We start from the raw sequence: 23,174 nt of genomic DNA on the forward strand, positions 1-23,174 counted from the left end.
TGGGGTTTCACCGTGTTAGCCAGGATGGTCTCCATCTCCTAACCTCGTGATCTGCCCGTCTCAGCCTCCCTAAGTGCTGGAATGACAGGCGTGAGCCACCGCGCCTGGCCTACGTAAACTCTTACATCAGACCTGGAGTTCCAGTTGCTTTTGCTACCCAGCAACCCATCACAAACCTAGCGGCATGAACAACAACCCTTTGGGACATGCTCCCAAATTCCATGGATCAAGACCCATGGGGCCAGGGCTTGCCTTTGCTCCACAATGTCTGGGGCCTTGACAAGGGAGGCTGAAAACACTGGGAGAGGGCTGGGCAGGGTAGTTCATGCCTGTAATCCCAGCACTTTGGGAGGCTGAGGTGGGTGGATTACCTGAGGCCAGGAGTTGGAGACCAGTGTGGCCAATATGGTGAAACCCCATCTCTACTAAGAATACAAAAAAAAATCTGCAGGGCGTAGAGCTGCATGCCTGTAATCCTAGCTTCTCAGGAGGCTAAAGCAGGAGAATCGCTTGAATCTGGGAGGTAGAGGTTGCAGTGAGCCGAGATCACGCCACTGCACTCCAGCCTGGATGACAGAGGGAGACCCTGTCTCAAAAAAAAAAGCAAAAAACCCCCAAAAAACAAAACCCAAAATAAACAAAGAAACAAAATACTGGGAGATACTCAGGAGGCTGAGGCTGGGTCATCCCCCCTGTGTCTGGGGCCAGGCTGAGGTGGCTGGAAGGTTGAGCTCAGCTGGGACTGTTGGCTGGAGCACCGGTACACCCCTTGCTCATGGCTCTGGCTCTGCATGTCACAGGAGCTAGGTTCCAAGAGGGAGTGTCCCAAGAGCAAGCAAGTGAAGAGCTCAAGAAGGTATGTGGCCTTTTGTGACCTAGCCTGGGACATCACAGAGCATCACACTCACTACATTCTAGAAGTTGAAGCTGGCGCAAGTTGGCTGAGACTCAGGGGGAGAGGACATAGAGCCCACTTCTCCATGACATTTGCTCTGATGGGGGGTCCCAACTGCCCCAATAGCTTTGGACATCCCATGTGTATTGCTTGAATGAGCAGGACCCCAGGGTTCTTCCAGAGGAGCAGAAGTCTCAGGTTGATTTTGTTCACTCTGCTGGGTAGACCCTAACTGAAAGGACTCTAAGAACCCATGCCTCTTTCATAGGGACTGCAGCTCAGGACTTTGAAGTGACTTGCAAAGGCCACACCACCAGGACCAGAGCCTGCTTCTCCATCCCTTACTCCTGGCACAGCCGCTGATAAATTCCATTACCTGAATTCCATGCTGAGTTGCTATTCTTATCCCACGGAGGCTGCCTGTGCGCCATTGTTTTAATTACAGGCTGTTATTTCATTTGAAAAGTCAGCGATAGGATTAAGGGTACTGTCATTTTAAAAGCCAGATTCCTGGCCTAAAACCGCTCAGTGAATCAGAGGAGAAATGTTCCCATTGTGCTAGTTAAAAATAGGAGCAATGGAAAAAGTGACAGAATGCGATGAATACCATTAAAGTGTAATTACATTTACTGTAGATGTGAGCCTCAGGAAGAGTCTATCCCAGGCAGGGAAGCTTGGTCAGGGCCTGTGACACGAAAGACCCAAAGCCTTCGTGGACGGCCCCTTTCAGGTTTTGAGTGTTTATACTGTATATTGTTACAGATCGTTCTTAGGAGCCATCCACCTTATTAGGGGTAGTTGAAAGAACTGTATCTTTCCAAAGGAAAATAAGAACCACGTAGCTCACCTTGATTCTCAGAATGTAGCTTTCCTGTATTTCTCATGAGGAACATTATACAGTCTCTGTATTTTTTGCCTCAATTGTCAAATGTAGTAGCTGAGTTGGACATATCTGAAAGGCAGGGCTAATTTTTTTCTTTTAATGAAAATAGTTCGTGTTTTTCTAATTTTAAAACAACACATTCTTGCCATATAAATTTTTTTTAAATGTACGAAGAAAGTAAACGTTAGTCTAAATCCAGCCACCCACAGATAAAGCACTACTAACATTTTGGTGAATATCCTTTCAAACTACAATCTTTATGTGGATTTATAGATAGTGCTTTTTTGTTGCTGTTGTCAAAGCTCAGCAATATATTCTGAACCTACTTTTTATGATAATAAATGTAGAGTTACATTACTATGTCTAATGACTATCTGGTATTCTGTAGGATCAGCCTATCAGAATTTATTAATCATAACATGATTAATCAAGTATAATTTTGGCTCACATCTAAAAATTATTCTTTTTCTCTAATGAATGACAAATTATTTCTAGTATCTACATATATAAATACGTGTGTGTGTATATGTGTGTGTATATATGTATACACATATATACACGCACACACCATGCTTTGATGAACATGTATCTGTATGTACTTGGCAAATTATTTTCTTAGAATATATTTCTAGAATATATATTTCTAGAAATGGACTTTTGGGTAAAAGACATTTGCATCTACTTTTTTTTTTTGAGACGGAGTCTCACTCTGTTGCCCAGGCTGGAGTGCAGTGGTGCAATCTTGGCTGACGCAAACCCCCCCGCCCCCCCGGGTTCATGTGATTCTCCTGCCTCAGCCTGCTGAGTAGCAGAGATTACAGGTGCCCACCACCACGCCCAGCTAATTTTTGTATATTCATTTCTTTTTATTTTTTTTTTTGAGACGGAGTCTCACTCTGTCGCCCAGGCTGGAGTGCAGTGGTGCAATCTTGGCTCACTGCAAGCTCCGCCTCCCGGGTTCACGCCATTCTCCTGCCTCAGCCTCCTGAGCAGCTGGGACCTCAGGCACCCGCCACCATGCCCGGCTAATTTTTTGTATTTTTAGTAGAGATAGGGTTTCACCATGCTAACCAGGATGGTCTTGATCTCCTGACCTCGTGATCCACCTGCCTTGGCCTCCCAAAGTGCTGGGATTATAGGTGTGAGCCACTGCGCTGGGCCAGATTTTTGTATTTTTGGTAGGGACGGGTTTTACCATGTTGGCCAGGCTGGTCTTGACCTCCTGACCTCAGGTGATCCTCCCTTCTCAGCCTCCCAAAGTGTTGGGACTACAGGCGTGAGCCACCATGCCCAGCTTGCATTTGCTATTTTGATATCTATTACCACATTTTTCTTTGGAAATGTGCCAGTTTACACTCCCACAAATATTTTTGTCAGCATTAGTTAGGTATTACATGTTTTTAAATCCTCATTAATTCAGCAAACAATTTTATTTTAATTGTCGTGTAGCTTGCTATGTGTATGTCTCTTGAAGAATTACCTGTTTTTTACCCACTTTTATTGAGGTCTTTATTTTTTATTGACTTGTAACTGTTCATTGCATCTTAAAAATAGTAGCACTTTGTTGTGTGTTTACTGTTGTTTTCCCTCAGTTTTTCTTGGTTTTGAACTAGTTTTTATTTTTGTTTTTTGCCATATAGAAGGGTTACAAAGTTAAATGTTTCCATGTTTTCCATTATAGCTTCTGGTAGTAACTAGAATTTACCTAAGCCCAGAAGAAAAAAAAAGTCACCTGTGTTTTATTCTGGCTTTATACTGTTTTCATTTGCTCTGTTATAATTTTAGTATTAAAAATCCAGGAATCTATTTTGCTTCCCAAGTGGCTGTCCAATCAGGATTTACTTTTTACCACTTGGTTGGAGAGGTGGGGGAAGAAGAGACTGGAAGAAATAGAAGCTGAAGACAGGACTAGATGTGCCTCCCTCCCCAGCCTCCTTTCTCTGCAGAGGTGAAGGAATCACGGAAACTATCATGGCTTTAGGTGTTGACTTTTGTCAATGTTTGCTGAAGCCAGGAGTGAAATTGAGACAATATTCTGATTCTTGGAACCTGAGTTAGCGTTAAAGGGGATGACAAACAGGCTGTTGTCAGGAGGTAGTTCCATGTAATAGGAAGAGTTTCCACCTCCCTCAAAGGATGCCTTTCTCGTTTCTCCAAATGATTTCACGGTTGGCCCAAGTTTCCTTTACTTCTCCCTATGATGGTATAACATTCTCTGAATGCTGATGCTATGTGGTGGTGAGCGGCAGTGGGTGTATCTTGCCCATAAACCCTTGGAGGACAGTGGAGGACAGAGACTGACTAACTCACCCAAGGGTCCTCTGCATGCACACGGTCCCTGCACATGGCACATAGTTGGTGCTCAGAAGGCCTTTGCTGGAACAAAGGGAAACACAAGCACCCACAGCAGTGATGGCTGATTTTGTCGGGTCTGCAATGGAGATTAGTCACCACTAGGTGTCATAGTGAGTCAAGTAAAATTTTGGCTTATGGTTACAAATTATGCGTTTACTGTATTCATCTTCGTGCATGCACACAATGTTTTAAAAAGCATCTGTTGAGTGTCTACGGCACAACACACACGTTCTGGTGCTGGAGATCCTGCCCTGGCTGAGCTTCTGGACCTGGTGGGGAGAAATCCACAATGAGTACTGAGACGACCGGCAAAAGCCCGGTGAAGGCACCTAGGAGGAGGGCCTGCTTACCCTGGAGGAGTCGGGAGCAGCTTCCAGAGCGAGGAGCCTTCTAAGGTAAGTTTTGAAGAGAAAGGATCAGTAAAATAAACCAACCAACCAACCCAGGTTATACTTTCTCCCAGGAAGTTCAGCAAAGAATGGCAGCCTGAAGGCTGGCCCAGATTTTGTTCTTGTTGAGGACGGAGCTTTTACATCTTGTCCAGTGTCTTTGGCAGACGTTTGTGTGTTTTTGAAGAATTACCCGTTCTTTATCCGTTTTTAAAAATTGAGGCATTCCTGCATATTAAAGACACTTAACACTTTGCTGTGTGTTTACTGTTATTTTTCGTTCGTTTATCTTTGTTTTGAACTTGTTTTTGTTTTGTTTTATTTTATTTTCCTGAGTTTCTGACGTTTATTTCATTTGCCTAAGTTTCCTTGACTTCTCCCTACAATGCTACAATATTAATGCTAGTGCTGACTGTATGGTTTCTTTTTATCGTCTGGATATTTGTTGCAGTTTAACGTTCAGATTTCTTTTTCTTTTTATTTTTTGGAGATGAAGTTTTGCTCTTGTTGCCCAGGCTGGAGTTCAATGGCACGATCTCGACTCACCACAACCTCTGCCTCCCAGGTTCAAGCGATTATCCTGCCTCAACCTCCCGAGTAGCTGGGATTACAGGCATGCGCCACCACACCCAGCTAATTTTGTATTTTTGGTAGAGACAGGGTTTCTCCATGTTGCTCAAGCTGGTCTCAAACTCCTGACCTCAAGTGATCCACCCCCCTTGGCTTCCCAAAGTGCTGGGATTACAGGTGTGAGCCACCATGCCCAGCCTAAAGTTCAGATTTCTAAGTTCATACTATCAGTATGACTACAATAATTATCTTGTTTGTCCTGGCCACTGTTAGGAAACAGCGGAGGTGGGCTAAGAGCAGGTTTGAGGCAGGGATGCAGTTGGCCTGTTCAGGTAGAGCCTGGAAGACAGCGTTGGGTTGGACCAGAGTCCTGGTCAGGAGCTGAGACCAGATAAGCCCCAGGGGGAGTGGGACTTACCCAGGGGCCTGGTCTGTGCCCTGACTGATAGAACTCTCACACAGGTCTTTTGGGGCCCTGTTGATCAGGGCAAAGCTTTGGGAGGCAGGCTGTGGCTGGAAGTGGCAGGTATGGCGATCCCAGTGTACATGGTGTCAGACTGGCCCATCTCACTGCCCCTGTGCCATTAGGACTGGCAGCCAGACCACCCTAAGCTTGACCCTTAGCTCCCACCTCCTGGCTTTGAGCACCAAGCTCTCAAGAGGCACATATTTACTGTTGCTTCTTAACCTCAGTAGTTATTGCAAAAATAGTAAATTATTCCTGGGATTATTTTTGAATTTTCAATTAAAAAATACCCTCATTCATAGTTAATATCCAGGATTCATGGCCCAGTGGGTCTTGGGTGAATGGTAATGGTATGATTCACTACAAAAGGTTGAATTCTAGAGACACCCGCAGGTGGCCCAGCCAGGCTCAGCTTCCATCATCTTCTCAAAGATGTTTTTGTCAGTCTTACTTCCGACAGTGGAGGAAGTTTCCCAAACAAACTTCTCTCAAGAAAGTCAGGAAGATAGGACAGAACTTCCTCTCATTTTGCTTGAGATAATGGGGCTTTGAGGTCACTAACTCTTGAAATCTTCTTCCACCCAGATGTTTTGTTCTTTGTCAGCATAAGTACCTGGGATCTTACATGTAGCCCCTGCATCATTTCAGAAATGATCTCCAGTGCCCAGGCTGTGATGCTCAACAGACCCAAACTTACATCCAACCTGAACAAGCGGCTTTTGCTCTCCAGGCCTTCATTGCCCCACAGTGGGAACAATAATAATATGCACCTTCTAGGTACCCACAAGCACAAGAGACAGTAAATGGAAAGTGCTTGGGAGCCCCGTGCCCAGGTGGTGCTGGCCCCAGCTGGACTGCGGGGATAGATGTTGAATGTCCAGGTTCTAGCATTATGGAACAGAATCCGGCCTGTTGGGAAATCCTGCCTACAAGCATACCTCCATTAATTAGTGTCTTCCGTGAACATTTTTATTAAAAAAAGAAGAAAAGCTTCTCAACCCAAGGGCATGTTCAGATTTGTTGAAAGTAGTTGTAAGGCCATTTCATTATTCACTCTACTTTTTCATATGTTGGAAATGTTTTGTAAGAATAAATACAATAATATCAGGCTATGTGCGGTGGCTCATGCCTGTAAACCCAGCACTTTGGGATGCTGAGGCAGACTGGCCAACATCATGAAAGCCTGTCTCTACTAAAAATACACAAAATTAACTGGCGTGGTGGTGCGTGCCTGTAATCCCAGCTACTCGGGAGGCTGAGGCACAAGAATTGCTTGAGCTGGGGAGGCAGAGGTAGTAGTGAGCTGAGATTGTGTCACTGCACTCCATCCAGGCTGGGAGACAGAGTGAGACCTTGTCTTAAAGGAAAAAAAAAAAAAAAAGAAATACAATGATATCAGCTTAAAACAAAAGAATTCATTTGAAATTTGCCAGTCTTATAAATTTTGTTTTCTTTTTTTAATAATATTTGTTTTTGAGAGTCTCACTATGTTGCCCAGGCTGTTCTCAAACTCCTAGGCTCAGGTTCCTCCCATCTCAGCCTGTGGAGTATCTGGGATTACAGGCACATCCCGTTGCACCCAGCTTCCTTTCCTTATAAGTTCAATAAACCGAATTGTATGCTTTTGCTTTTCAAAAAGCTGTGCACAAAAATGTCATTTTATATATTAATAATTATTTCCCGAAATCTATTCTTTTGCATATAGGTTTGGAGAACCTCTGGAATGATACTCCCAAAATATTATTTTTTAAGAAATTATTTTTGGGTGGTGGCCTATTGGGTAAATTTTTCCTGAACTTTCTATTTTGTATTCTTTTCATTATTTGGATAATTTTACAGAAACAAAAGTTGTATTCTGTGAACACAGAAGGAGAAAGAGAAATAATAAAATTCTTTCCCCTTCCACTGAGCTGTATGCAGCAAGAGTTTGGGGGCAGTGAGGTCCCGGGGTCGGTGGAAGGAGGGGACAGGGAGCCACAGGGCGGGTGCTGAGGTGGACACGGCCTTGGGGAGCACATTGCCTACCCAGTCCATGCCCCCGTCACACCCTTTGCCCGCAACGTGCCTCCAGCTCTGGAACTCATCCTCCACTAACCCGGCACCCGCAGGCCGAGGTGTCATGCAAGGAAGCAGCCACGCGAGGGCGCGATCTACCAGGGATCCGTGCCTGAGTCTGTGCATCCTTCCTTCTGCAGCCAGAAGAAACCCCTTTGAAGAAGGGGGTGGATGACAAGCTTGCAATACACCAGGGAGGGGAGCAGCGTCCCCAGAGGCTTTTCCATGCACCTTCTTTCTGAGCAGCTCTGGATACCCTGGGTCAGCTCCCACACAAATTGCTCATAACTCATTAGTCACCCTTAAACTTAATCTCTCCAACAATGACATCCTGTACTCAGGTGGTGTCTTAACCCCCTGAAAATGCCTTCGTGGCAACGTCCCTGTGGCGTAAGCGTGCCCCATTTTGCAAGGGAGGGAATTAAATTTCAGAGAAGTTAAGCGATCCAGGGAATTTCAGTAGCAAAAATAAGTCTAGAACGGAGATTACCCAACTTGACTCAAATAAATGGCAAAACGTTTGTCATGGGGAATTTAATTCTTTAAACCTTTTCGTTGCTTTATCTCCTTGCTTGGAATATTCACCATCCATGTGCCCACTAAATCCTGACTGCTCTGAGACCAGGTTCTTTATGCCAGTCTTATCTCCCGTGCCTCCTGGGCTTAGGAATCTGATGAGCCTGATTGTGGATCTGGGTCCTGCCCCCTGACTGTGTGGGGTTACCTGGATTCCCTGAACTTTGGTCTCCCCTCATGGAAAATGGAGATGGTATGCCTTCCTATGTGAAGGTGATCTCAATATAGTTACCAGCTGGCGACTATACAGGCAGTTGTCAATCAGCCTGTGGGACACACTGGTGGCTGGATCAGTCTGGCAGGAGCAGGTGGAGAGAATTACCAGGCGATGTGCTGACCCCACGAGGACCAAGGACCGCACTGCTCAAGCCTTCACCTGCCACTTGGCATTAAAGCCTCCTTACCCTTGTTTCCCCAACTGGACAATACATTCTTAGGTGCGAGGGCCTCTGCCTTTCACCGCTGCTGTCTTGGAGCTCAGCAATGTAATTTCATGTATCAGATGATGGCTGTCAAGGACTAGGTTTTGTTTGTTCCTTCTCCTGTCTCCTAAGTTCACAAATAAGCAACAGCCCTGAGAATCCTCATGGTGGCTTTGGAACCTCGAGCATCATAAAGTATGTTCGGGAGTCCAGAGAGCCTTGGCTTCCTTGTGCTGGTGGGGCAGAATGAAGCTGGGTGCATTGTGTGTGCCCCGCCAACACGAGCGCCAGCATCCATCTCAATGCTGGGGATTCCTGGAACACCCGCTGTTCTCTGGACGCCCCCTTTACCATGGCAACATCTCTGGGCCATCGCGTGTGTGGAGGACTTTTTTTGACCACGACAGCTAATTCTGAGTCTTGTTACCTCCATGCGTGGAGGAAGGCACAGGCCTCCCTGTATGGAAGGCAGCCCCCTCTGCCCCAAGGTGGGGAGCCCAGGCTGAAAGTTCACACTGCCAAGGTGGGGGTCTTGTTTAGAAAGCAAGAAAAGTGGCCAGGCCCGGTGGCTCATGCCTGCAATCCCAGAACTTTGGGACACCAAGGCGGATGGATCACCTGAGATCAGGAGTTCGAGACCAGTCTGGCCAACATGGTGAAACCCTGTCTCTATTAAAAATACAAAAATTAGCTGGGTGTAGTGACTCATGCCTGTAATCCCAACTACCTGGGAGGCTGAGGCAGGAGAATCGCTTAAACCCGGGAGGCAGAGGTTGCAGTGAGCCGAGATCGTGCCACTGCACTCCAGCCTGGGTGACAGAGTGAGATGCCGTCTTAAAAAAAAAAAAAAGAAAAGTCCATGGGCTTTGGACACAGGGCCTGGGGAATGCCCGTTTCATCTCCACGGCAGCTCCTAGAAGATGGAAACACTTGATGAGGCAGGGAAGGTGGCCGAGGTGTGGGATCTGCCTTCTGTAGGCATTTAGATGGCACCGAGCCACCCCTCTGGGCCTGTGCCCTTGTGAGGGCTGTGCTGGGAGGGAGGCTGGGGCTGGAAGCCGGGGCTCCCCACCTGGCAATGGGAAGGTCTGGCTGAAGCCAAGACCCACTGAGGCTGTAGGGTCCTGTGCGCCAGATGGTTGGGAAAGGGCTGAGGCGGGTTAGGGGAGGAGGCCTTCACCCTACAGCCAGGAAGCTCTGTGGGGGAGGACACAGATGTTGATGTGAGAGCCTGTGAATGCTGTGGCCGGGGCTCCCCTGGACTCTGAATATCCACCTGCTGCAGGCCCAGGAGACCAGGACAATCTTCCCTCCTGCACAGGTTGAGGACAGAGGCTCAGAAAGGTGCAGTGGCTTGCCCAAGGTTGCACAGGGTTACCAGCACTGGAAACCAAGTCTCCTCACCACCTTCCCAGGCACTCCCCTTTCTACCACAGCTTGGCGCCCACTGCTCCCTACCCTGCCACCTTTCCCGCCCTCCTCATGCCTCATGGCCTCTGTGGGTACTGTACTGGGAGCCCAGCACTTTCTAGCCTGGGGCCAGATGGCTGCAAGGCAGGCAGTGGGTGTGGGGGCTGGGCTGTGGCCTGAGGTGCTGGGCCTGCCAGCCTGGGGGAAATCCTGGGATGGCCTTCCTGCAGGAAGCCCACTGCTTCTCCTGGTGGTCTTAGAATCAAACTTTCTATAGAGGGGCTTGGGAAGCCATTTTGTGCAAACTCCCTCTCAACACATGGTAAAAAGCCATACGTGGCCAGGCACGGTGGCTCACGCCTCTAATCCCAGCACTTTGGGAGGATCACCTGAGGTCAGGAGTTCAAGACCAGCCTGACCAACATGATGAAACCCCGTCTCCACTAAAAACACAAAAATTAGCCGGGCATGGTGGCAGGTGCCTGTGATCCCAGCTACTTAGGAGGTTAAGGCAGAATAATTGCTTGAACCCGGGAAGTGGAGGCTGCAGTGAGCTGAGATCTCACCAATGCACTCCAGCCTGGGCAACAAGAGTGAAACTTCGTCTCAAAAAAAAAAAAAAAAAAGTTGCACGTGATCAGAGCCCAGAAGATCCATTCTGAGCACTTCCAGCAACAAGGTGACCAGGTAAGCACACCCAAACCAGAGCCTTCGCGTGTGAGAAACTCCCCAGGTGGAGCCTATCCCTCAATCCCTCCCCACCCCTTCCCACTCCTCTGTCTCTCTGTGCCTTCCCAGGAGGGGCCACATCCTCCTGATGGCCCAGGAGTCTGAGTCCTGTCCTGGGGCTGAGAGCTCAGGCACATCTCCAGGCGTCCTTGGCTCTTCGCCAGCCCCGCACCTCCAAACCCACTCCATCCTCAGTTCTTCCTGCTTTAGTGCTGGTTCTTTCTTTCTTTCTTTTTCTTTCTTTCTTTCTTTCCTGCCCCTTTCTCCCTTCCTCCTTCCTTCCTTTCTTCCGCTTCCTCCCTCCCTCCTTTCCTCTTTTCCTCCTTCCTTCCTTTCTTCTCCTTCCTCCCTCCTTTCCTCTTTTCTCCCTTCCTTCTTTCCTTCCTTCCTTCCTTCCTTCCTCGCTTCCCCGTCCTCTCTCTTTCTTTCTTTCCTTCTTTCTTTCTTCTTTCTTTTTTCTTTCTTCTCTCTCTCTCTCCCCTCCTTCCCTCCCTCCCTCCCTTCCTCCCTTCTTCCCTTCCTCCCTTCCTCCCTCCCTTCCTTCCTTCCTTCCTTCCTTCCTTTTGACGGAGTCTCACTCTGTCACCCAGGCTAGAGTGCAGTGGTGCAATCTCAGCTCACTGCAACCTCTGCCTCCCAGGTTCAAGCGATTCTCCTGCCTCAGCCTCCCGAGTAGATGGGACTGCAGGCACGAGCCATCACATCCAGCTAATTTTTGTATTTTTAGTAGAGACATGCATGATTTTGTCATGTTGGCCAGGCTGTTCTCCAACTCCTGACCTTAGGTGATCTGCCCATCCCAGTCTCCCAAAGTGCTGGGATTACAGGTGAGAGCCACCATGCCTGGCCTACTGCTGGTTTTCTAATTGCCTTCCTGCTTCCAGTTTTGTCCCCTTGCAATAGCTTCTCGGCAGGCCACACAGTGATGGCTCTAAAGTGCAAACCCAATTGCATCACGCTCATGCTCCTTTTGGCCTTGGGCCTTGGGGCCTCTTCTCTGGAAAGTTCCTGCCCCTGTGCTTAGCGCTTCTGGCCTGTACTGGTTGCGTGCATCACAGGGCTTGGTCCTGGCCTGCGTGCTGCTCTGTCCCAACTCAGCAGGGAGGCCCTGGAGGGCAGAAGTCCTTCTCGTCATGTGCAGAGTAGGTGCTCAACAATGTCACCCAGAGAAGGGTGGGATGAGCATGAGAACTAGGGGCGAGTTCGTCCATGCAGTCCCAGCCTGGTCCCGGGTGCCTCAGCACATGTGAGGCTGGGGGCTCCTATGGTGTTCCACAGGCTTCTCTGGCCATTTGATGTGGGGTCCATGCCTCTTCCCCTCAACGTGCCCTCAGTGGAGCAGGCTGTCCTGCCACTGTCTCAGGTACACATTGTGTACTTTGGGCACATGAGAGGGAGTGAAGAGGGGACAAAGAACTTCCACGCTCTGGCTTTCCAGTCCCTGAGGATTTCCCATCGTCAGGAGAGTCCGGGTCCTCACTGCCTCAGATGGCTTTCAGGAGCCCCCTGCAACTTTTGCCTTTATGGGCCCTTCCTCCATAAAACATGATTAAAAATTCCACTTTATGGCAGAGTTGGTATGAAGATGAATATAATCATCTTTATTAATAAAATACAATTTATTATTTTGTATTCATTATTGTGATGCTCGTTTTTTATTCTTAATTGAAGCAAATTAAAATGAAAATATTTCTGTGAGCCCCTCATAGCACTGTAGTCCCCAGGCTCTGTGCCTCCAGAGGTCTTGGGAGTGGCATCTCCTGAGCATCTTCAGAGCTGCCCCTTCATGGAGGGGATCACCTTTCCCTGGAAGTGGAAGGGCGGGCAGGAGCCCTCCTATGGCTCAGAGCACAGAGTCAGAGGAAGCAAAGGCAGGCTTTGCAGGATGTGTGTGGGTACATAATGGCAACCTGAAAGCACAGAGACACGCACACACCTCCCCAGGAGCCTGTGCATGGTATGTTCATGTTTCTGTCCTCTGCCTGGAGAGTGATCACTCTATCTCTCTCTCTGTCCTTCAGGCAGTCACCCATGCCGCAGCAGCAAACACTGCCCTGCGTCTTCTGCTGATGCTCTCAAAAGCAGCGTGTGACAAGCCATGACTCACTTATCAGCACCAGTCATGGAGATCCAGTCACAATTATGGAAAGGAGCTAAGGGTGACAGCTGCTTTAAATACCCTCTGGAATAAAGTAGGGTGCAGGGTTGGGGGACAAGATTATAGCGAAGGGTGTACAGACAGCGATTGGTTAGTTCTTAGAATTCCTTTGACTAAGTTAAAAAGGCTTCATAGAGAAGAAACTCCTTTTTGAAAGGGACATTTGAAATGAAATAAAAGCAAGTGTCAACTTTGTGTACTCCAGAGTTACAGCCATAATTGTGCAGTGTTCTGGCTTTTCTCCCTGGGCAGGGGAGGAGCCTGCCATCATCTACCCATCACATCTCTTCTGAGCACAAATGATGTGTGCAGGGCACGGGGCCATGTCCCTGGTGGAGCTGGACAGCTTGGAAGTCAGAATTCTGGTGAGCTCCTTGCTTTGTCAATGGTTAAGCTGTGACACTCTGGCACCCTCACTGCCCCCAACCCCCACCCCATTTCAGATGCAGACTAACATTGGTATAAAGAGAACTTCCCAGGCCCAGTGCCGTGTCTCACGCCTGTAATTCCAGCACTTTGGGAGGCCGAGGCGGGTGGGTCATTTGAAGTCAGGAGTTCGAGATCAGCCTGGCCAACATGGTGAAACCCCATCTCTACTCAGAATACAAAAAAAAAAAAAAAATTGGTTGGATGTGGTGACACATGCCTGTAGTCCCAGCTACTCGGGAGGCTGAGGCAGGAGAACTGCTTGAACCCAGGAGGTGGAGGATACAGTGAGCCAAGATCACGCCACTGCACTCCAGCCTGGGCGACAGAGTAAGACTTGATCTCTCTCTCTCTCTCACACACACACACACACACACACACACACACACACACACACACACACACAAGGGAGAACTTCCTGAGAGACAAAAGAAGAAAGAAATTACTGGGGAAAATCCCAAACTGTATCATCTTTTGGTTTCCATGAATATCTGTGAGACCCAAACTGGCAGCGTTTTACCCGTGAGTTTGGCAAATCCAAAAGATTGGCTCTCCACCAGGAATGATGGAACCCAATTCTGCATCCATGTTCATTTTTGAAACATTTCCTAGGAGTGAGAACAGTTTCTATTGTTTTCTGCTATCTGAGGCCCCCTTAGGGTGGAATCTCCTCTGTGGAGACCGCACAGTGAGGTGACTGTCACAAGGTCCTTCTCACCATGCCCAAGCCCAGAGGTGCAGAGCATCCCATCCCTGCATCAGGTTGCCCTTCTGTAATAGTCACATGAAAAGCTCATGTGGTCCTTAAATGGCTTCGACGCATCACACAAGTTCTTGTTGAAACCAGGGCTTGTTTCAGAAGATGATCCTGTTGCCCTTCCATGCAGCCTAGCGGAGAAGCTGCTCAGATCCTCACATTGCCCTGGAACAAAAGCAGCTTCTAGTAGACCGAGCTGAGAATCTGATGGGCCTGGCTTGGTGCTTGGTCCTGCCTCTGAGGGTGGTCAACCTTGGCAAGTTCTTATAGACAAATGTGGATGACCACATCCCTGCATGGTCATTTATGAGGGTTTTCAGACCACAGAGCCAACAGAGACCAAGTCCATTTGGGAGGGAATTGAACTCGACTGTTGACACTGCCCCAGCCAAAAGCTTAGGACCTGGTCAGAAATGAAGAGACTCAAGGCAAAAAATTCACAGACTTTCTGAGAACCTCATTCCAAAGTTGGCATGTTGACAAACTGTGGATGAGGCTTTTTTCCTTTTGTTTGCATTAATATAGGTGTTTGAAAGATGAGATCTCAAGTTGCATTATAAATTCCGCTCTGATTCTTTGCAAACTTTGAAATGCATCTCACTGTAGCTGAGCTGGGTCCAGCCATCAGATCAAAGGGGTACTTGTTCCTGTTGAAGTTTTTTTTTTTTTTTTTTTTTTTTTTTTTGAGACGGAGTCTCGCTCTGTCATCCAGGTTGGAGTGCAGTGGCGCCGTCTCGGCTTACTGCAACCTCCGCCTCCCAGGTTCATGCCATTCTCCTGCCTCAGCCTCCTGAGTAGCTGGGACTACAGGCGCCCGCCACCCCGCCCAGCTATTTTGTTTTTTTTGTATTTTTAGTAGAGATGAGGTTTCACCATGTTAGCCAGGATGGTCTCGATCTCCTGACCTTATGATCCGCCAACCTCGGCCTCCCAAAGTGCTCGGATTACAGGTGTGAGCCACAGCGCCCGGCCGCCTGTTGAAGTTTTATTGGCCTAAGATGGAATCTAATTTTTTCCAATTAGTCATCTGTATCCATGCTCTCTGATGCCCAAGGACAAGTTAACCTGACCGCAGTCATCTGCCAGCATTTTCAAGGAGAGACCAGGCCATTGAAGGCAGTTTATTATGAATATTGCCATGGGGCTTACTTGGATAAAATCATTTTCTTTTTCCCTTCCTTCCTTCCTTCGTTCCTTCCTTTCTTTTCTTTCTGAATCCGCTAAAATGTTAACTGTTTATTTAGGGTGTTGAGATTATAGCTGCTACATGTTTATTTATTTGGCATCTCTTAGCTTACTTTTCTTTTTTTTTTTTTTTTTTTTTTGCTCTTGTTTCCTAGGCTGGAGTGCAATGGCATGGTCTTGGCTCACTGAAACCTCCATCTTGCAGGTTCAAGCGATTCTCCTGCCTCAGCCTCCTGAGTAGCTGGGATTACAGGCTCCTGCCACCACACCCATCTAAGTTTTTGTATTTTTAGTGGAGGCAGGGTTTCACCATGTTGGCCAGGCTGGTCTTGAACTCCTGACCTCAGGTGATCCACCTGCCTTGGCCTCCCAACGTGCTGGGATTACAGGCATGAGCCACTGTGCCTGACTTTCTTTTTTTTAATTTTAATTTTTCCATAAGTTATTGGGATACAGGTGGTATTTGGCTAGATGAGTAAGTTCTTTAGTGGCGATTTGTGAGATTTTGGTGCACCCATCACCAGAGCAGTACACATTGCACCCTACTTGTAGTCTTTTATCTCTCGCTCCCCCACACTCTTCCCCACAAGTCTCCAAAGTCCATTCTATCAGTCTTATGCCTTTGCGTCCTCATAGCTTAGCTCCCACGTATCAGTGAGAAGATACGCTGTTTGGTTTTCTATTCCTGAGTTACTTCACTTAGAATAATAGTTTCCAGTCTCATCCAGGTCACCACAAATGTCATTAATTCGTTCCTTTTTATGGCTGCATAGTATTCCATCATATATACCACAGTTTCTTTATCCACTCGTTGATTGATGGACATTTGATTTGTTCCATATTTTTGCAATTGTAAATTGTGCTGCTATAAACATGCATGCGCAAGTATCTTTTGCATATAATGACTTCTTTTCCTCTGGGTAGATAGCCAGTAGTGGGATTGCTGGATCAAATGGTAGTTCTACTTTTAGTTCTTTAAGGAATCTCCACACTGTTTTCCATAGTGGCTGTATTAGTTTACATTCCCACCAGCAGTGTAGAAGTGTTCCGTGATCACCACATCCATGCCAACATCTACTGTTTTTTGATTTTTTGATTATGGCCATTCTTGCAGGAGGAGGTGGTATCACATTGTGGTTTTGATTTGCATTTCCCTGATCATTAGTGATGTTGAGCATTTTTTCATATGTTTGTTGGCCATTTTTGAGAATTGTCTATTCATGTCCTTAGCCCACTTTTTGATGGGATTGTTGCCTCCAGAATCCAAAGCATGATAAGTCACTCACTTGATTCTGTAATTTTCCAGGTTAGGCTGCATGTCCACTGGAGCCTGGGTCATCAGGTCCACCTGAATCAGATGAGTTGAGGAAGGGAAAGAGAGAGTGCATCAGTGAAAATCCAGGTACCATTGTGAAAAGAAGGCAGAGCCGATGCTGGTTAGGCAACATGAGCAGGTGCCCATGGAGGGTGGTGAGAGCCAGGTTGGGGTTGCTCCCTGTGCCGTACTCCTAACCTCAGCCTGCAGAGCCTCCCAGGTGGACACTGTGATGCCAGAGTAGGAAGACTCAAGCCTTGTTCACTCACTCATTCATTCAACAGCCATTCATTGAGAACTGATGCTGGACAAGGTCCTGGGCTAAACACTGCCCAGGATGCAAAAGATGTAGGATGTGTTCCTGGTTCTTAAAGATCTCAGCTTTCTAGGTGGCTCATACTCACATTATGTGTGATTGCTGAAAAAATGATGCCTTCTTTCTTGCTGGAGTTTCCTCATTTCCTCCTTCTAGCAAAGAGACATAAAGAAACCTGTCAATTTTCCAGGAGGTGTCTGACGTTCACTGAGATAATAGACTGTTCTTGTGACTGGCATGGAAAGTCCGTTTCAATGACAGAGTTCACTGTGGCCATGATAAGTGGGATTGGGAGCAGGGTGGCAGCCCACAGAGCCACCCACATGCTCATCAGGTCTCATGGTCTTCTCTGTATCCAGGGAGGCCCCTGCCCCGCTGCAGCTGAAGAACAGCCATGGCCGTGGGGTCTGGCCAAACGATGGCTGGGAGCTTGCTAGGCCATAACTAGTGTTTCCCTGACTTTGTCAGTTTTTATTTCCCATCATGGCAACTATGTTTCAAATTTCAAAAAAAGAAGAAAAAAAAATCAATGTGTTGTTTTTTTTTCTTGCAATGAACTTGTTCTTTCAACTTGAAGATGGAAAAATCAAAGTCAGAGTCCACAAGTTTCTCAGGAGCTCTTGACCTACTTTTGGGGAAACCAGTTCTTGTTGGAACCACAAACCAGGGCACGGCTTTCAATGGCTTCATGCAATGTGCTGTCAGAAGCATATGGGAAGCTGGGTACCGGGGGTGCCCCATCAGAAAACCCATGGGTAAGCGATGATGACCTGACGCTTTGCTGGGTTTTAGCCACACAAAGTGTCCAGATTGACACTTTAGATCTCATGTGGAACCTGCCAGGTCACCCTCCCTCCAGCCCTGTCCTTGCACCTCCTGGTGACCTGCACCTGCAGTGCAGCCTGTGGCTCTCACTGGCCTGAGTCAGGGAACACTTGAGGAGCTCCCAGCTTAGAGGCTGGGGACTCAGTGTCCCATGCATCCTGCCCTGCCCTGTGGCTCAGTCAAGCAACTGGACTCCCGCCTTTCTCCCACCAAGTTCTATTGCCGCCAACTCCCCCATCTGTACCTCCTTCCCCAGGTCCCAGGATCCAGACTCACTTCTGCACCTCTGCATCAGGGCCTTGCCCATGGCCCTGATGCCACACTGACTCTCTGACACCTCTCAGACACCTGTGGGGCACACTGTGATTCTCACAGCTCCTTCCTGAGCTCCAAGGCCAGTGCTAGCACAGACTCCTTCTTGCATATTACACCATTCCTACGAGTCATAAGCCCCAAAGCTTCTCTCCTGGAGGGAAAAATTAATTTTCACATTTTATGATTTCCTTTGATAGAACTTAGTGTTCATGTCACTCTCTCTCGCTCTCTCTCTCTTTATCTCTCACACACAGGAAACAAACTGCCCAGAAAGGCTCATACTTAGGACTCACAGTTCCAAAGGCCACCCTGTCTCTGCCATAGCTGCCTGCCCATGGGGGACTTTGTCTTACTTCATACTCAGAGGGGGTTACTTTGCTGCCCTGAGTCAGAGCACTTTCTGGGTGTTGAGCATCATCATGCAATTAGGAAGAGTGAGCACGGCCGTCCTCCTGCCTCCTCAGGTTCGGTCCCCGAGCTGTCTGTCTCTAGCTCAGTTCCATGGCTGGAGAGTAGGAGTTCCTTGTCAGTGTTCCCAGCCAGGAGAGCTAGAAATAGTTCAGGCAATTCTTATTCTTGTCCAAAGCAAGGATCAATGCAGCTGACCACAGTGTCCCTGTGTGGGCGCCACATGTCTGTGAATGTTGACTGACGGCAGAGGCAACTATCCCTGCATAGGCTGTCATGCAGCTAAGCTGGAGCAATGCTTTGCACTTATGAAAACAAAAAGCTCCTGGAAACTCCATCATTCTGCAGTCCATGTGCTGTCACTCCGGGGCAGGCTTCTCCCAGCTGCCCTCTGCCTATGGCATTCCTCCTCTTTCCAGTAACCAGGCACAGGGGAGGGGCACATCCCAGGGTGACAGCTGTGGAGGCTGTGTGCTCTACAGTGACCACAGACTCCCAGATGTTCTGGAAATGCACTAATCAAAGTGTCAATGGAATAGCAGAAAAACTCAGAAAAGAAGACACAAAGAAACACCACCATCAAATTAGAAAGGGTTGGTGTGCCCATCTTCTACACAGGTATTTCTGGATATGGAAAAGCCAGTCAGCGTGGTCATAGTCATGGTCATTTCCATTCCTGTTTTTCTTCTTCTTCTTCTTCCTCTTTTTTTGAGACAGGGTCTCATTCTGTTGCCCAGGCTGGAGTGTAATTGGTGTGATCTCGGCTCACTGCAACCTCTGCCTCCCAGGTTCAAGCGATTCTCCTGCCTCAGCCTCCTGAGTAGCTGGCATTACAGGCACCTGCCACCATGCCCAGCTAATTTTTGTATTTTTGGTAGAGATGGGGTTTCACCATGTTGCCCAGCTGGTCTCAAACTCCTGGCTTCGGCCTCTTAAAGTACTGGGATTACAGGCGTGAGCCACCGTGTCCGGCCATTCCTGTCCTTTTGACACAAGATTCTAATCACTCTTCTTGAGAACTCTCTGAACGATATACACTGTTTTAGTCATGATAAAGAATTCTTATAACCAGCAATACCATCTATGATTTTGTATGTGATATGGTTTGTCTGTGTTTCCCTACTCAAATTTCATATTGAAGTGTAAGCCACAGTGTTGGAAGTGGGACCTGGTGGGAAGTGATTGGATCATGGGGGTGGAATCCTCATGAATGGTTTAGCACCATCCTGTTGGTGCTGTCTTTGTGATAGTGAGGGAGTTCTCGCAAGATCTGGTCATTTAAAAGTGTGTAGCACCTCTCCCACCCCTCTTGCTCATGCTCTGGCCATGTGACACACCTACTCCCCCTTCACCTTCCGCTGTGATTGGAAGCTTCCTGAGGCCTCCCAGAAGCTGAGCAGATGTTAGCACTGTGCTTCCCTGGACAGCCTGCAGAGCCATGAGTCAATTAAACCTCTTTTCTTTATCAATCAACCAGTCTCAGGTGTTTCTTTATAGCAATGCAAGAACGGGCTAACACAGTGTGCTTTTCCATTTTGTATGACCAGTCAATTCCAGATTACCTGGACGATGGCCCTGCATGATGGGCTGGATTATAGAAAACTCCATAGCATGCAAACCTTATTGCTACATAGCTTTGAAATATGCCATGTAATTTTTTACACAAGCATTTGCTTCCTAATTACATGATGATGTTTTATTATTTTCTGCATCAGTGCTATTAGCGACCACATATACAGCGTGGACTCCACGTCCTTTGTGTTTACTCACTCATCGAATGCTCTCAACACCTCCTGTGAGGTCGGGTTTTAGTGAGGATAACAATAACTGCTTTAAGAAAGTGACTCAACAGTGCAGTGGCTCTAAGCAGATTGAAGATTACTTTTCTTTTATGTGATGATCTCATTGTCCCAAGTTGGAAGGTGACAGGGTTAGGCTGATGACCATTGTTTATAGATGGCTTACAAAGCCACTCTGGTCACTGCTGCTCAAGCCATCAGAAACAGAGAACAAGGGTGTCGAGGTAGCATGCCAGCTCTTTTGAGGCCCAGCCTGGTCATGGCACAAGTCACTTGCATTCATGTTCCATGGGAGAGGACATAGCCACATGGCCACGCTTCAGGGGGTGCTGGGAAACCGGGCATAACCAGCCAGCACCTGCCAGGCCAGAATTCTGCTGTTACAGAGAGGGGATAGCTGCTCACAGCCTCCACCACTGAGAGTTGCTATCTGTCTTAGCTTAGGTAGCTTAAAAAATCAGAAATTTGGCTGGGCGCGGTGGCTCACGCCTGTAATCCCAGCACTCTGGGAGGCTGAGGTGGGCAGAGCATGAGGTCAGGAGTTCAAGACAAGCCTGGCCAACATGACGAAACCCCGTCTCTGCTAAAAATACAAAAATTAGCTGGGTGTGGTGGCGGGTGCCTGTAATCCCAGCTACTTGGGGGGCTGAGGCAGGAGAATTGCTTGAACCCAGGAGGCGGAGGTTGCAGGGAGCTGAGATAGTGCCATTGCACTCCAACCTGGGCAATAAGAGCAAGACTTCAACTCAAAAAAAAAAAAAAAAAATCAGAAATTTATTGCTCACAGTTCTGGAGGTGGGAAGTCCAAGATCGAGGTGTCAGTAGATTCAGTGTCTCATGAGGGCCCACTTCCTGGTTCAGAGCTAGTGCCCTCTAGCCATAACCTCACAAGATAGATAAGGCAGGGGCCTCTCTGGAGTCTCTTTCATAAGGACATTGATCCCATTCATGAAGAGTCTGTCCTCGTGACTTATCACTTCCCAAAAACCACACCTCCTAACACCATCACACTGGGGATTAGGTTTCAATATAGGAATTTGGGGAGGATGGAAACATTCAGATCATACCATTATCTTATTGACATTTTATAGGTGAAGAAACTCAAGCACAGATCAATTAAAAAATTCCTCTGAGAGCACAGATAATCGGAGTGGAGATAGGATTCTTGCTCAGGCTACCTGGCTTTAAGTCCGTGCCTTTGATCATTATGCTACATTAGATTTATAACACAATATTAATTTTAACATATAATCAATACACATCTTCACATTTGACTGCCTGCTGTATCTTTCTGCCCCAAAGCCTCAAAGTCATTCATTTGTCAAGAAATTTCCTTGAGATATTCGACAGCGGGCGGGAGAATTAGATGTCACCCATATTCTTAAGTCCAGCGTGAAAGCCAGGACTCAGCTGTGGTCACACCCCTGAGTAGTTGGCAGGGAGTGGATGAGCAGAGCCTCCTGCTAGACTGGCCAGTGGGTATGACCTGCTCCTCAAGGGCCATTTGGGGGATCTGTGGCTCAAGGCTTTGTATGGAACATTGCCTCCTTTTCCCCCAACTCCAGGCAGTCGTACTCCTTCCTGCTGCTTTGAGAGACCCCAGGGCTACAGCAAGAACTTGTGGTGCATGCAGAAGAGCCAGACAGCAGCCCAAACATCACAGTTCACACATCCTTCTGCAATGGCGAGGGGCTGGGAGGCATCTGCTCTGGTCGGAAGAATTTTAACAGACTTTTTGCATCTTAAAGAGCTGATTGCTACTGTCATCAACTTCATCTCATTGTGGCCTCGTTTTATATTTTTCCTTCATCCCTTTGTACCCCGTCATTAGTATGGGATTGAGAGACAGAGCAATTGGGAAGTCAGAAAAACAAAACAGCAAGTTCCACTTTAGGGCAATTTGCTGTTATAAAGGCATTTTCCACGTGCTACCTGGAGGTAGCCAGATCTCCTTGGGCCCGTGGTCAGAAGGGGCATGGAGGCCTGCAGAGGTCTGCAGGCTGCTGTAGATCATTAGGAGGTAGGAGCAGGTCTCCCCATCCAGGCTCTGACACCTTCACCCAGAACACACTGCCGCAAAGCCTCTGAACGGACAGCAGCTTTCTCCTTAATTAGATGGTTTTCCTGGCTAGGGGTTGGCAGGGCCAGCATAGCAGCTAGCCTGGGTTAATTTAAGTGAGTATCCTGATCCAGTGATCTATAACTTTCAGAAGGGTGAAAACCAGTGTTCCCCAGAACCAAGCATTTCCATATTCAAGCACCTAGGCAGTCTCGCTTACACTTTGGGGGACTCCAGGCACCCTGAAACCCTTCCTTGGGCTCCCTACATAAGGATCTGGACTTCTCAATTCCTTCACTTTATTTGTTAATCACCATAATGAAAATAGATCAACACAATTTTGTATCATTAAAGAGTAAATAAATTGTAGTAAATCCACAGAAAACTATGCAACAGTTATAAAGAGATGGATATCGTATAACAAAATAAAAAAATCTAAATGACAGTTGTTTGAAAAATAAAATAAAAATTAATTCATGTAATTAACAAATGTGCATGCGTGTGTGTATGTGTGTGTGTGTGCATGTGTAAAGACAGCATGAGAGAGACAGAATATGAGTCTGCTACCCATTGGGGATACAGCAATGAACAAAACAGAATCTCTTCCCTGGGAGTCAGTGCTGCTGGAGCCATGCCAGGAAACAGGGCCAAGGGTGGGATTGGTGGTCCACGCAGGACCACTGGGTTTTATTCTGAGAAGACAGAGAGCTGTTGGAGGGCTTGGAGCAGGGGCATGACATCCCTGCTTTGATTTTTAAAAGTTCAGTCTGTCTATTCCAAAAAGCATTGCTTCTGGGTGGTTTGAAGCAGGGAGAGCCGTCCAGTGGTCATTGCAGTGGTTTGGGGGAAGTGGAGTTGTGT

General features: G+C 47.5%; 1 long non-coding RNA gene across 1 annotated transcript; it reads left to right on the plus strand.

The window, feature by feature from the left end:
- The first annotated feature begins 941 nt into the window (after window positions 1-941).
- On the plus strand, window positions 942-6,561 carry LOC129030745 (uncharacterized). Its single transcript, XR_008500742.1, has 3 exons — window positions 942-1,093; window positions 4,330-4,528; window positions 6,144-6,561. It is a non-coding gene; the product is annotated as an uncharacterized LOC129030745 (long non-coding RNA).
- The last annotated feature ends 16,613 nt before the right edge of the window (window positions 6,562-23,174 follow it).

This window comes from Pongo pygmaeus, chromosome 12 (genome assembly GCF_028885625.2).
Source record: "Pongo pygmaeus isolate AG05252 chromosome 12, NHGRI_mPonPyg2-v2.0_pri, whole genome shotgun sequence".
Taxonomy (NCBI): Eukaryota; Metazoa; Chordata; class Mammalia; order Primates; family Hominidae; genus Pongo; species Pongo pygmaeus.